This window comes from Triticum dicoccoides, chromosome 1B (assembly GCF_002162155.2).
Source record: "Triticum dicoccoides isolate Atlit2015 ecotype Zavitan chromosome 1B, WEW_v2.0, whole genome shotgun sequence".
NCBI lineage: Eukaryota > Viridiplantae > Streptophyta > Magnoliopsida > Poales > Poaceae > Triticum > Triticum dicoccoides.
Genome location: NC_041381.1, coordinates 435,968,864 through 435,980,498, shown reverse-complemented (window position 1 = coordinate 435,980,498; position 11,635 = coordinate 435,968,864).

Here is an 11,635-nt window from a genome sequence, read left to right as displayed (position 1 = left end):
TCGCCAAGCTTGATCCCACGGGGTACCACGAGGTCCCCGCCGACTTTCACGTGCCCGTGCACCTGCCAGCGCATCCGCCTGTGCGTGCACTGACGCGCACGCCCGTGCCGGTGCCCGTGCACCTGCCAGCGCATGCGCCGGTGCGTGCACTAACGTGCGCGCCCGTGCCGGTGCCCGTGCACACGAATGTCTCCGTCGCGCCGTTGACAAAGCCTGTCCCCGCGCGGGTGCCAGTGCCCCCCTCAGCAGCATGGATGTCTGTCGTCGACCGCTTCCTTGCATCAGCGCCAGTCGCCTCCTCCCGCCAGTTGACTCGTTTCGAAGTCCAGTACATTTTGGCCTTCCTAGAAGCTAGGCCAACGTCCAGGAGTACGCCAACAATGGTGCAAGACGCCGTCGTCGCCGTCGGTCAATGGCCCGACGACACACAGAGCACGGCAGAGGAGCCGCTTCCCACCGCGAGACGCCCCTGCCGCCGCTGCGTAATCTAAATTTGCCATGAAAAACGTTCGGATTGCCATGCTTAAAATCCGAATGTTTATCATTTCCGTTTATTTTATATCGATCGTCATATAATTTAAAGTCGGAGTCAGCCTGAACGAAATCTATAGTTTGATCGATTGAATGCTCTACTAGAGTCGTATCAAATTAAATATAAAACGTCATCAAGCCACATGTATTCCTTGTCATCCAACGACCTAGACTGCTTTAATGTCGAGCGCTCAACACGTTTAGCATGAAGTTAATTTCATGCCAAAAATAGTGCTAATCACATAACAACACTCAAATAATATCCTAGTACTTAATATCCGCATGCACTTAATATACTTCCAAATTAACGTGCATTGCACGTACACACTGACTAGTGCTACTAGTACGTGAAACTGGTGCCGTGACTTGTGAACGCCTCCAAAAATGTTCAACGGCAACATCGCCCGCGAGTTTTTCCTGTTTGCCCGTGCGTCTAAACGCAGAAGGGGAGGAGAGAGAGAGCACACATGGAACCCACCAGTAAGTGAAGGCGAATAGTACTAAAAATAATATTACATGTTATCCATTAATTAGGCTGTGGTAATATAAAAACACTATGTGAACAAAGGGGGGTACAACAAACATTGCTATTCTGCGTATGTTGCCTATTGACGTGCGGCTTGAAGGCCCGGTCGCATGTTCGATCCCCGACCTTTATTTTTTAATTTGTATATGGGTCCAAATTTGTTTCATGACATGTGGGCCCCTTAGTGTGTTGTTTGTAGCACTTTAATTTGTGGGTCGAAATTTGTTCCATTCCAAGTGGACTATTGGTGTGTAGTTTTGTAGCTTATTTATAATAATTAAAGAGAATAACATAGTTTTTTCAATACTACCATGGTGCGACATTGAAGGTGAGAAAGGACGTGCGAGAGAGCAATGACCAAGCCAGAGGGAGATAAACTAGGGGAGTTGCGTGGGTTGCAACGGTGTTTGGAGTAGTTGTGGGCCGGATGCTACGAAAATATAATCTAAACCAACCGGAATAAATGCCTACACAAATTAATCCAAGGTTGGAGTGCCCCTCACAATGTAAATAGGTCCGGCTTTGCGAGGGATGGAGAGGTAGTAGCTTCAATGCGTGGAAGATACGGTGTGAGAAAGCAAGGTCAATCGAGAGACATATAGATAGAGAGACAAAGTGAGTGTGGTCCGACATTCATTGAACAAATATATATGCTCTGGAGATATATTATCAGATTGAGATTTTGGCAAGGGTGAGGGCTATAAGATAGATCTTGAGAGATGATCCAGTCACACACATGTAGATATATTTTGTGCGTGGGAGGAAGCAAGGTCAACCAATCACATAGGGTCGCCGTGCGATCGGAAGAGTGAGACGGGTTGGAGAGAGTGACCTAGATAGACAATGTGAGTGAGAGAGTATACAATGTGAATAGGCCGAATTGGGCTCAAACATGGTGATATATCATTTTTGTCCGAGAAAGAGCGAGGTCAATCGAGACATACAAAGAGAGAGAGAGAGAGAGAGAGAGAGAGAGAGAGAGAGAGAGAGAGATTGAGTGAGCGTGGCCCACCATGAGGTCGAAAGAGTGGCGGCGGCTTGGATGGACTGACCTAGATAGACAATCTGCGTGAGAGACTATAGAGTGTGTCGATCGAGGCCCGAACAGGGAGATATATCATTTGTGTGTGAAAGAAAACGAGTGAGGGAGTCCTGGACTAAGGGGTGTCCGGATAGCTGAACTATCATCATCGGCCGGACTCCAAGACTATGAAGATACAAGATTGAAGACTTCGTCCCGTGTCCGGATGGGACTTTCCTTGGCGTGGAAGCCAAGCTTGGCGATACGGATATGTAGATCTCCTACCATTGTAACCGACTCTGTGTAACCCTAGCCCTCTCTAGTGTCTATATAAACCGGATGGCTTTAGTCCGTAGGACGAACAACAATCATACCATAGGCTAGCTTCTAGGGTTTAGCCTCCTTGATCTCGTGGTAGATCTACTCTTGTAACACACATCATCAATATTAATCAAGAAGGACGTAGGGTTTTACCTCCATCAAGAGGGCCCGAACCTGGGTAAAACATCATGTCCCTTGTCTCCTGTTACCATCCGCCTAGACGCACAGTTCGGGACCCCCTGCCCGAGATCCGCCGGTTTTGACACCGACATTGGTGCTTTCATTGAGAGTTCCTCTGTGTCGTCACCGATAGGCTCGATGGCTTCTTCGATCATCAACAACGACGCAGTCCAGGGTGAGACCTTCCTCCCCGGACAGTTCGTCGTATTCGGCGGCTTTGCACTGCGGGCCAATTCGCTTGGCCATCTGGAGCAGATCGAAAGCTACGCCCCTGGCCGTCAGGTCGGATTTGGAAGTTTGAACTTCACGGCTGATATCCGCGGGAACTTGATCCTCGATGGATTCGAGCCACAGCCGAGCGTGCCGCACTGTCACGACGAGCATGATTTAGCTCTGCAGCCGGACAGTATCGTGGAGGCCGCACTCGAGTCCGCTCCGATCTTCAATTCGGAGCCGGCTGCGCAGATCGAGGACGCATGGCTAGACACCGCGTCGGGGGCTGCAACCTCTACGGCGATAGAGCCGAACACTGATCTTGTCCCTCATGAAGCCCGTGACTCCGAGGTGCCGGACTCCTCGCCGGACTCCGAGCCTCCCGCGCCCCCTCCAATCGAATCCGGTTGGGCGCCGATCATGGAGTTCACCGCTGCGGACATCTTTCAACACTCACCTTTCGGCGACATCTTGAGTTCGCTAAAGTATCTCTCGTTATCAGGAGAGCCCTAGCCGGACTGCGGTCAGGACGGTTGGGATGCGGACGATGAAGAAATTCAAAGCTCACCCACCACCCACTTAGTAGCCACTATCGACGATTTAACCGACATGCTAGAGTACGACTCCGAAGACATCGACGGTATGGACGATGATGTCGGAGATGACCAAGAACCAGCACCTACCAGGCACTGGAAAGCCACCTCATCATATGACATATACATGGTGGATATCCCAAAGGATGGGAATGGCGAAGAAACAGCGGAGGAAGACCCCTCCAAGAAACAGCCCAAGCGCCGGCATCAGCGGCGCCGCTCTAAATCCCGCCACAGCAAGAATGAAGATTCCAGCACCGGAGATAATAACACCCCAAACAGTGCCGCAGACAACCCACTCCAGCAAGATTCAGCACAGGAGGACGGAGACGCCAGCCCTCATGAGAGAGCGGCAGAAGAAGAGGTAGAGGATTATATGCCTCCCTCCGGAGACGAGGCAAGCCTCGACGACGACGAATTCGTCGTGCCTGAGGATCCCGTCGAACAAGAGCGTTTTAAACGCAGGCTTATGGCCATGGCAAACAGCCTCAAGAAAAAGCAGCAACAGCTTAGAGCTGATCAAGATCTGCTAGCCGGCAGATGGACTGAAGTCCTTGCGGCCGAAGAGCATGAGCTCGAACGCCAATCCAAAGGCTACCCTAAACGCAAGTTGCTCCCCCGATTAGAGGAGGAGGCATATGAACCTGCATCACCAGCAGACAATAAGGCTGACCGACCACCCCGTGGTCGCGACAGAGAGGCCTCTAGGCCCTTCACTAGAACCGTACCCCGGCATCGCTCGAAAAGCACAAGGCCACAGGGGAACGCTCCGGACTTGCGAGATATATTGGAGGATAAGGCAAGACAATCAAGATCATCTATGGATCGCGTGGGCGCCCCATGATACGTGACGACAACCGTCGCGCAGGACATAGTAAGTCCGGCCGGGCCGAACAAAATAGACAAAGCTATTTTGAGCTTCGTCATGATATCGCCCAGTACAGAGGCGCCGCACACCCACTATGCTTCACAGATGAAGTAATGGATCATCAAATCCCCGAAGGGTTTAAACCCGTGAATATTGAATCTTACGATGGCACAACAGACCCCGCGGTTTGGATCGAAGACTATCTCCTTCACATCCACATGGCCTACCGTGATGATCTTCACGCCATCAAATATCTCCCACTCAAGCTTAAAGGACCAGCCCGGCATTGGCTTAACAGCTTGCCAGCAGAGTCAATTGGAAGTTGGGAAGACCTGGAAGCCGCATTCCTCGATAACTTCCAAGGCACGTATGTGCGACCACCAGACGCTGACGACCTAAGCCATATAATTCAGCAGCCAGACGAATCGGCCAGACAATTCTGGACATGGTTCTTAACCAAGAAAAACCAAATCATCGACTGTCCGGATGCGGAGGCCCTCGCGGCCTTCAAACATAACATCCGCGACGAGTGGCTTGCCCGGCACCTTGGACAGGAAAAGACGAAATCCATGGCAGCCCTCACATCACTCATGACCCGCTTCTGCGCGGGTGAGGATAGCTGGCTAGCACGCAGCAACAACCTCAGCAAAAATTCTAGCAGTCCGGATATCAAGGACCATAATGGCAGGTCGCGTCGCAACAAAAACAAACGCCGCATTAACGGCGATAATAGTGAAGATACGACAGTCAATGCCGGATTCAGAGGCTCTAAACCCGGTCAGCGGAAAAAGCCATTCAAAAGAACTACTTCGGGTCCGTCCAATTTGGACCGAATACTCGACCGCTCGTGCCAGATACATGGCACCCCCGAAAAGCTAGCCAACCACACCAACAGGGACTATTGGGTATTCAAGCAGGCATGCAAGTTAACTGCCGAAAACAATGACAAGGGGCTGCATAGCGATGACGAGGAAGAGACCTGACCGCCGAAAAATAGAGGACAGAAGGGTTTCCCCCCACATGTGCGGACGGTGAACATGATATACGCAATACACATACCCAAAAGGGAGCGGAAGCGTGCACTCAGGGATGTATACGTGATGGAGCCAGTTGCCCCGAAGTTCAATCCATGGTCCTCCTGCCCGATCACTTTTGACCGAAGGGACCACCCCACCAGCATCCGCCACGGCAGATTCGCCGCATTGGTTTTAGACCCAATCGTCGATGGATTTCACCTCACCAGAGTCCTGATGGACGGCGGCAGCAGCCTGAATCTGCTTTATCAGAATACAGTGCGCAAAATGGGCATAGCCCCTCAAGGATTAAACCTACCAAGACGACCTTTAAAGGCGTCATACCAGGTGTAGAAGCCAATTGTACAGGCTCAGTTACACTGGAAGTGGTCTTCGGATCCCCGGATAACTTCCGAAGCGAGGAGTTAATCTTCGACATAGTTCCATTCCGCAGCGGCTATCATGCTCTGCTCGGACGTACCGCGTTTGCAAAGTTCAATGCGGTGCCGCACTACACATACCTCAAGCTCAAGATGCCAGGCCCTCGAGGAGTCATCACGGTCAACGGAAACACTGAACGCTCTCTCCGAACGGAGGAACATACAGCGGCTCTCGCGGCAGAAGTACAGTGCAGCCTCTTAAGGCAATTCTCGAGTCCGGCCGTTAAGCGACCGGACACGGCTAAACGCGCCCGGAGTAACCTACAACAAGATCACCTGGCACATTCCGAGCACACGTAGCAGTGCGGCCCCAACCCCAGCCCCTGCAAAACGTCAAGATAGGTCCTTCGCGTACACCATTACGCTTTGGAGATACCATGGGCATGGGGAGAGGGGCACGACCACGATAGGCCCAGAATGTGGTTCAACCACACCAGGGGCTCTCAAGTGTGTCGTTCTTTTTTTTCCTTTTCCTTTTTATTTTTACCCAGAGGACTCCGTTCGTCAGAGGCCCTGTCCGGCAGCAGACCTGCCGAACTCACGATGCAACAGCCAGGGAAGGAGAAAGGCTACAACGAATATCTAGGTGGTCTCCATTACGAGCATTAAATCTGTTTCATACACCATTCTACAGCCTACCCCAGGAGGGGGACATGTTTAATAGTCCCATCCCTTGCTTATCGCACCATTTGTATCGTTCTGCACTCACAGCAGTTTTTTCTTGAATAAGTAATGCAGCACCTTTTTGCTTCCAATTGCATTTCTTTCTTATACATATGTTCATTTATGACATGTTGCATCCGTACATTTTGGTACGGCTAAATACACCAGGGGCTTATGTTTCCCGCATCATGGTGTGATAAGTCCGAACACTTTCACAAGCGCGGCACCCCGAACTTATAGCATTATATGCATCAGCTCTGAATCATGTCTTGGGTCAATAGTTGGGTTTGCCCGGCTCCCATGTTTTGGTACCTTACGTTCCGTTGTATCGGCTAAGGTAGCACTGGGAGAACCACTGCGATTGCGCCCCAGTTGAGCTGGGCGAGCGCCTCAGTGGAGAAAGCTAAAACTGACCGTCATGATGAGGCGAGAGCTGGTCGCTGTTCGAGAGGTTTTTTGCGAGTCCCTAAAGACTTATGCCGCTTAGAGAAAGGAGCCGGCTTTGTCTGGCCCAGGCGTGGATAGCGCCCCAAATTCAGCCTTCCGAATACTAGGGGCTTCGCCGAAATTTAAAATTATAGAATTCTATGGCTAAGTGAGAGTGTTCAAGCATTATAAGTCCGGTTGCCTTGTTCGTTGTGTTGAGCACCTCCCTAGATGGACCCAAAAATGGGAACAAGAGTGCTCAAATTTATCCCGAACACCCCAACACTCGTGGCATGGGGGCTGAAGCCGACGACTTGCCATCTCTCAGATTTGATAAACACCCGCACAGAAGGTAATATTTTAAATTAACAAGCGTTGCTTAGCGCATATGAAGCAAGTTTTCAGCGCACGGGATAACAAAATGCGAGTCTACTCAAATATTACATCTTTGGAGCACTCACCCGCAATAATGGGGGCACCCTTCAGGACACTCTTATAATACATCTCGGGCGTGCGATGTTCCTTGCCCTGCGGTGGCGCGTCCGTCACAAGCTTCTGAGCATCCATCTTGCCCCAGTGCACCTTTGCGCGGGCAAGGGCCCGACGGGCACCTTCAATACAGGCGGAGTGCTTGATGACTTCAACCGATGGACACGCATCCACCAGCCGCCGCACCAGGCCGAAGTAGCTCCTAGGCATGGCCTCCTTAGGCCATAGCCGAACTATGAGGCCCTTCATGGCCTGTTCGGCCACCTTGTGGAGCTCGACCAGCTGCTTCAGCTGGTCGCTAAGGGGCACCGGATGTCCGGCCTCAGCATACTGAGACCAGAAGACCTTCTCCGTCGAGCTCCCCTCCTCGGCCCTGTAGAAAGCGGCAGCATCGGACACGTTGCGGGGCAGATCTGCGAACGCTCCTGGAGAGCTCCGAATTCGGGTAAGTGATAGGTAATTCACACTCACATGCTTACTTTGCATGAAAAATGCCTTACCCGCCGCTATTTTCTTCAACGCCTCGACTTCCTGGAGGGCCTTATAGGCTTCTGCCTTAGCGGCTTTGGCACTCTCAAGAGCCGTTGCAAGCTCGGACTCTCGAGTCTTCGAGTCACGCACCAAACTCTCGTATTTTTCCACGAGAGCTCGGAGCTCTTGCCGTACCTCCGCCACCCGTGCCTCCTGCCTCTCTCGCTCGGTGTGTTCCGCGGCCGCATTATGTTCGGCCGCGGACACCGCCTCCTTCAGGGTCGCCACCTCGCTTGTGGCCCCTGCAATACCCACGTTATCCTTGTCATTCTTCTTGCAACCAAAATCCTTTTCTGTAAGGTACATTTTTAATAAGGTGACACTCACCTTCATTGTCCTCGAGCTGCTTCTTGGCACGGCCGAGCTCGTTCTCGGACCGCTCGAGGCCTTGCTTCAAAGTATTGACCTCCGCAGTCAGTGCGGCAGAGGTCAGCAGCACAGCCTGCAATCCCATATTGACATACTTTTTATGACTCCTGCGTATATCTTTTTAGATCCTCAGTCCGGCTTTTCTTTCCGAACACCGAACCGAGCATCAGGGGCTACTGTCTATGCGGTACTATTCTACACATATCGAAATTCTTACCTCAAAGTCGGTTAGAAGGCTGCTGCAGGCTTCGGTCAGCCCGCTCTTGGCGAGCTGAACCTTCTGAATCACCGCACTCATAACAGTGCGGTGTTCCTCTTTGATGGAGGCGCCATTGAGCGCCTCCAGCAAGCTATCCGGCGCCTCCGGTTGGACGGAGGCTGCCGGCGTCACGGTCTTGCCCTTCGTACGAAGGGGCCGCCCGCCGGACTCCGGAGCCACTATGGGTTCCGGGGCCGAGTCCGATGCAAAGTCCGGGAGGTTGTTCTGCGACACCTCCGGGGCCTCCTCCTCCTGGTAGGTCCCTTCCCGGGATCCCACCTCGGCATCGTCCACATCACGGGGGGTGGAGGCGGTCGGAAGGGAATCCGTATCTGACGCACCCAAGGACCCGCTTGACGAAGTGGGAAGATCATCCTTGGGCGGACTGCAGGGTTGTATGCGGCATTAGAAAGACACCATGTGGCGAAAAGAAAATCATGAAGTTATTCGGGAGTCCGGATACTTACGATCTCGCCAGGGGCTTGGCCCTTGGGGGCCAATCCTCGTCGTCATCGCCGGCGTTGGCAGAGCAGTCTGAGGGAAGAGTCCTTCCCTTCTTGGACCCTTCGGCCTCCCTCGTTGGGGAGGCCTTCCTTTTCTTCCCTCCCCCCGCTGGGGGAGAGGCTTTCTTCTTCTCCTCCTCGCCTTTGTGGGAGGAGTCTGCCTCGGAGTCATCATCCGATAACACCTAAAAACGGGAACTCTTCCGAGTGCCCGTGGCCTTCTTCTTGGCCTTCTTCTCCGGCACCACGTGGGGTGCCGGAGCCAGCAGCCCCGTTAAGCGGGCGTCCGCTGGGTCCTCTGGTAATGGGGGCGGACAGATAGTCTGTTCGGCCTTCTCCAGCCAGTCCTGTCAAACGAGAGGGAGTTTAGATCCCGCATAGAGTCAAACTATGGAAAACAAGTGTCCCGTAAAGGGCAAAATCGCTTACCTCGTCAGCTGGATGCTGCGAGCTGAATCCGCGATCTTCGGTAGCGGATGCGGGGGCCTCGGCACCCTTAAACAGCACCCTCCAGACATCCTCGTATGTAGTGTCGAAGAGCCCGCTCAAAGTCTGGTGCTGCGCCGGATCGAACTCCCACATATTGAAGCCCCGTCGTTGGCACGGGAGAATCCGGCGGATGAGCATGACCTGGACTACGTTGACAAGCTTGAGCTTCTTGTCCACTAGCTTTTGGATGTAGGCTTGGAGTCCGGTCAGCTCCTCCGAATCATCCCATGTCCGGCCACTCTCTTTCCAGGAGGTGAGCCGTGTGGGGATGCCAGATCTGAATTCGGGGGCCGCTGCCCATTCAGGGTCACGCAGCTCGGTGATGTAGAACCACCCCGATTGCCACCCCTTAATGGTTTCCACGAAAGTGCCCTCAAGCCAAGTAACGTGGGACATCCTGCCCACCATGGCGCCTCCGCACTTCGCTTGGCTGCCCTTCACAACCTTCGGCTTGATACTTAAGGTCTTGAGCCACAAGCCGAAGTCGGGCTGGATGCAGAGGAAGGCCTCACACACGACGATGAACGCCGAGATGTTGAGGATGAAATTCGGGGCCAGATCATGGAAATCCAGGCCGTAGTGGAACATGAGCCCCCGGACAAAGGGATGGAGTGGGAAGCCCAGTCCGTGGAGGAAATGGGGAAGAAATACTACCCTCTCATGGGGCCTGGGGGTGGGGATGAGCTCCCCCTCGTTGGGGAGCCGATGCGCGATGTTGCTGGACAAATATCCGGCGCTGCGCAGCTTCTGGATGTGCCCCTCCGTGACGGAGGAGGCCATCCACTTGCCTCCCGCTCCGGACATAGTTGGAGAAGGTTGAGGTGAGATGTGTGGACTTGGGCGCTGGAGCTCGAGTTCACGGAGATGGATAAGCCAAGGAGGAAGAAGGCACAGGTAAAAGGGTTGGATCTTTATCCCCTTATATGGGCGGACAAAAACATGTGTCCCCACCGGCCTGGTAAAACTCGCTTATCTCCCAAGCGCCGCAATCAATGGCGCGGTTGGGTTACCCACGTCCGTATTGATGGGAATCCCGGAATAAGGGGAACACGATCTCTGCTTCAACAAGATGTGCCGAGGAAACCGCTTCGCTAAACGCGCTGAGGTGGTACAATAAAAACAATTCGAGTAAAGGCTTGGTAGTGGTGTGATGTCATGCCACAAAATATGTCAGCAGATTGAACTTGTGTAATATTATTCTCTCTACGGTGGTACGTGGAATTTATTTTGCAGAGCCGGACACTATCTTGGGGTTCACAATCTTCTATAAATTATTCGGAGGAGGAACCCACCTTGCAATGCCGAAGACAATATGCGTGCCGGACTCGTCGTCATTGAAGCCTGGTTCAGGGGCTACTGAGGGAGTCCTGGACTAGGGGGTGTCCGAATAGCCGAACTATCATCATCGGCCGGACTCCAAGACTATGAAGATACAAGATTGAAGACTTCGTCCCGTGTCCGGATGGGACTTTCCTTGGCGTAGAAGGCAAGATTGGCGATACGGATATGTAGATCTCCTACCATTGTAACCGACTCTGTGTAACCCTAGCCCTCTCCGGTGTCTATTTAAACCGGATGGCTTTAGTCTGTAGGACGAACAACAATCATACCATAGGCTAGCTTCTAGGGTTTAGCCTCCTTGATCTCGTGGTAGATCTACTCTTGTAACACACATCATCAATATTAATCAACCAGGACGTAGGGTTTTACCTCCATCAAGAGGGCCCGAACCTGGGTAAAACATCGTGTCCCTTGTCTCCTATTACCATCCGCCTAGACGCACAGTTCGGGACCCCCTACCCGAGATCCGCCGGTTTTGACACCGACAACGAGGTTAAACGAGACTCAGATAAAGAGAGCAAGATTGAGCGAGTGTTGCCCGTCGTGTGGAAGAAAGAGTGAGACAGTCTCAAGGGAGTGACCTAGATATACAACGTGCATGCATGCGCATGAGAGGTTGGGGCGGCTAGATAGGCAATGCATGTATTTAGCGCGAGAGGGTGAGAGGGAGAGGGGGAGAGAGAGAGAGCTCGGCATGGGGTGCAATGGCGGGTGTGTGAGGAAAATACATTTGGTAACAGAGTGGAAAAATGGGTTGTGTAGTTGAGAGACTTAGAGATCGAAACACGGAGAGAAAGAATGAACGTGTGTTGGAAACCGATAGCTTCCTAAGGTGGTTAGGAGAGGAAGATTGACCGAT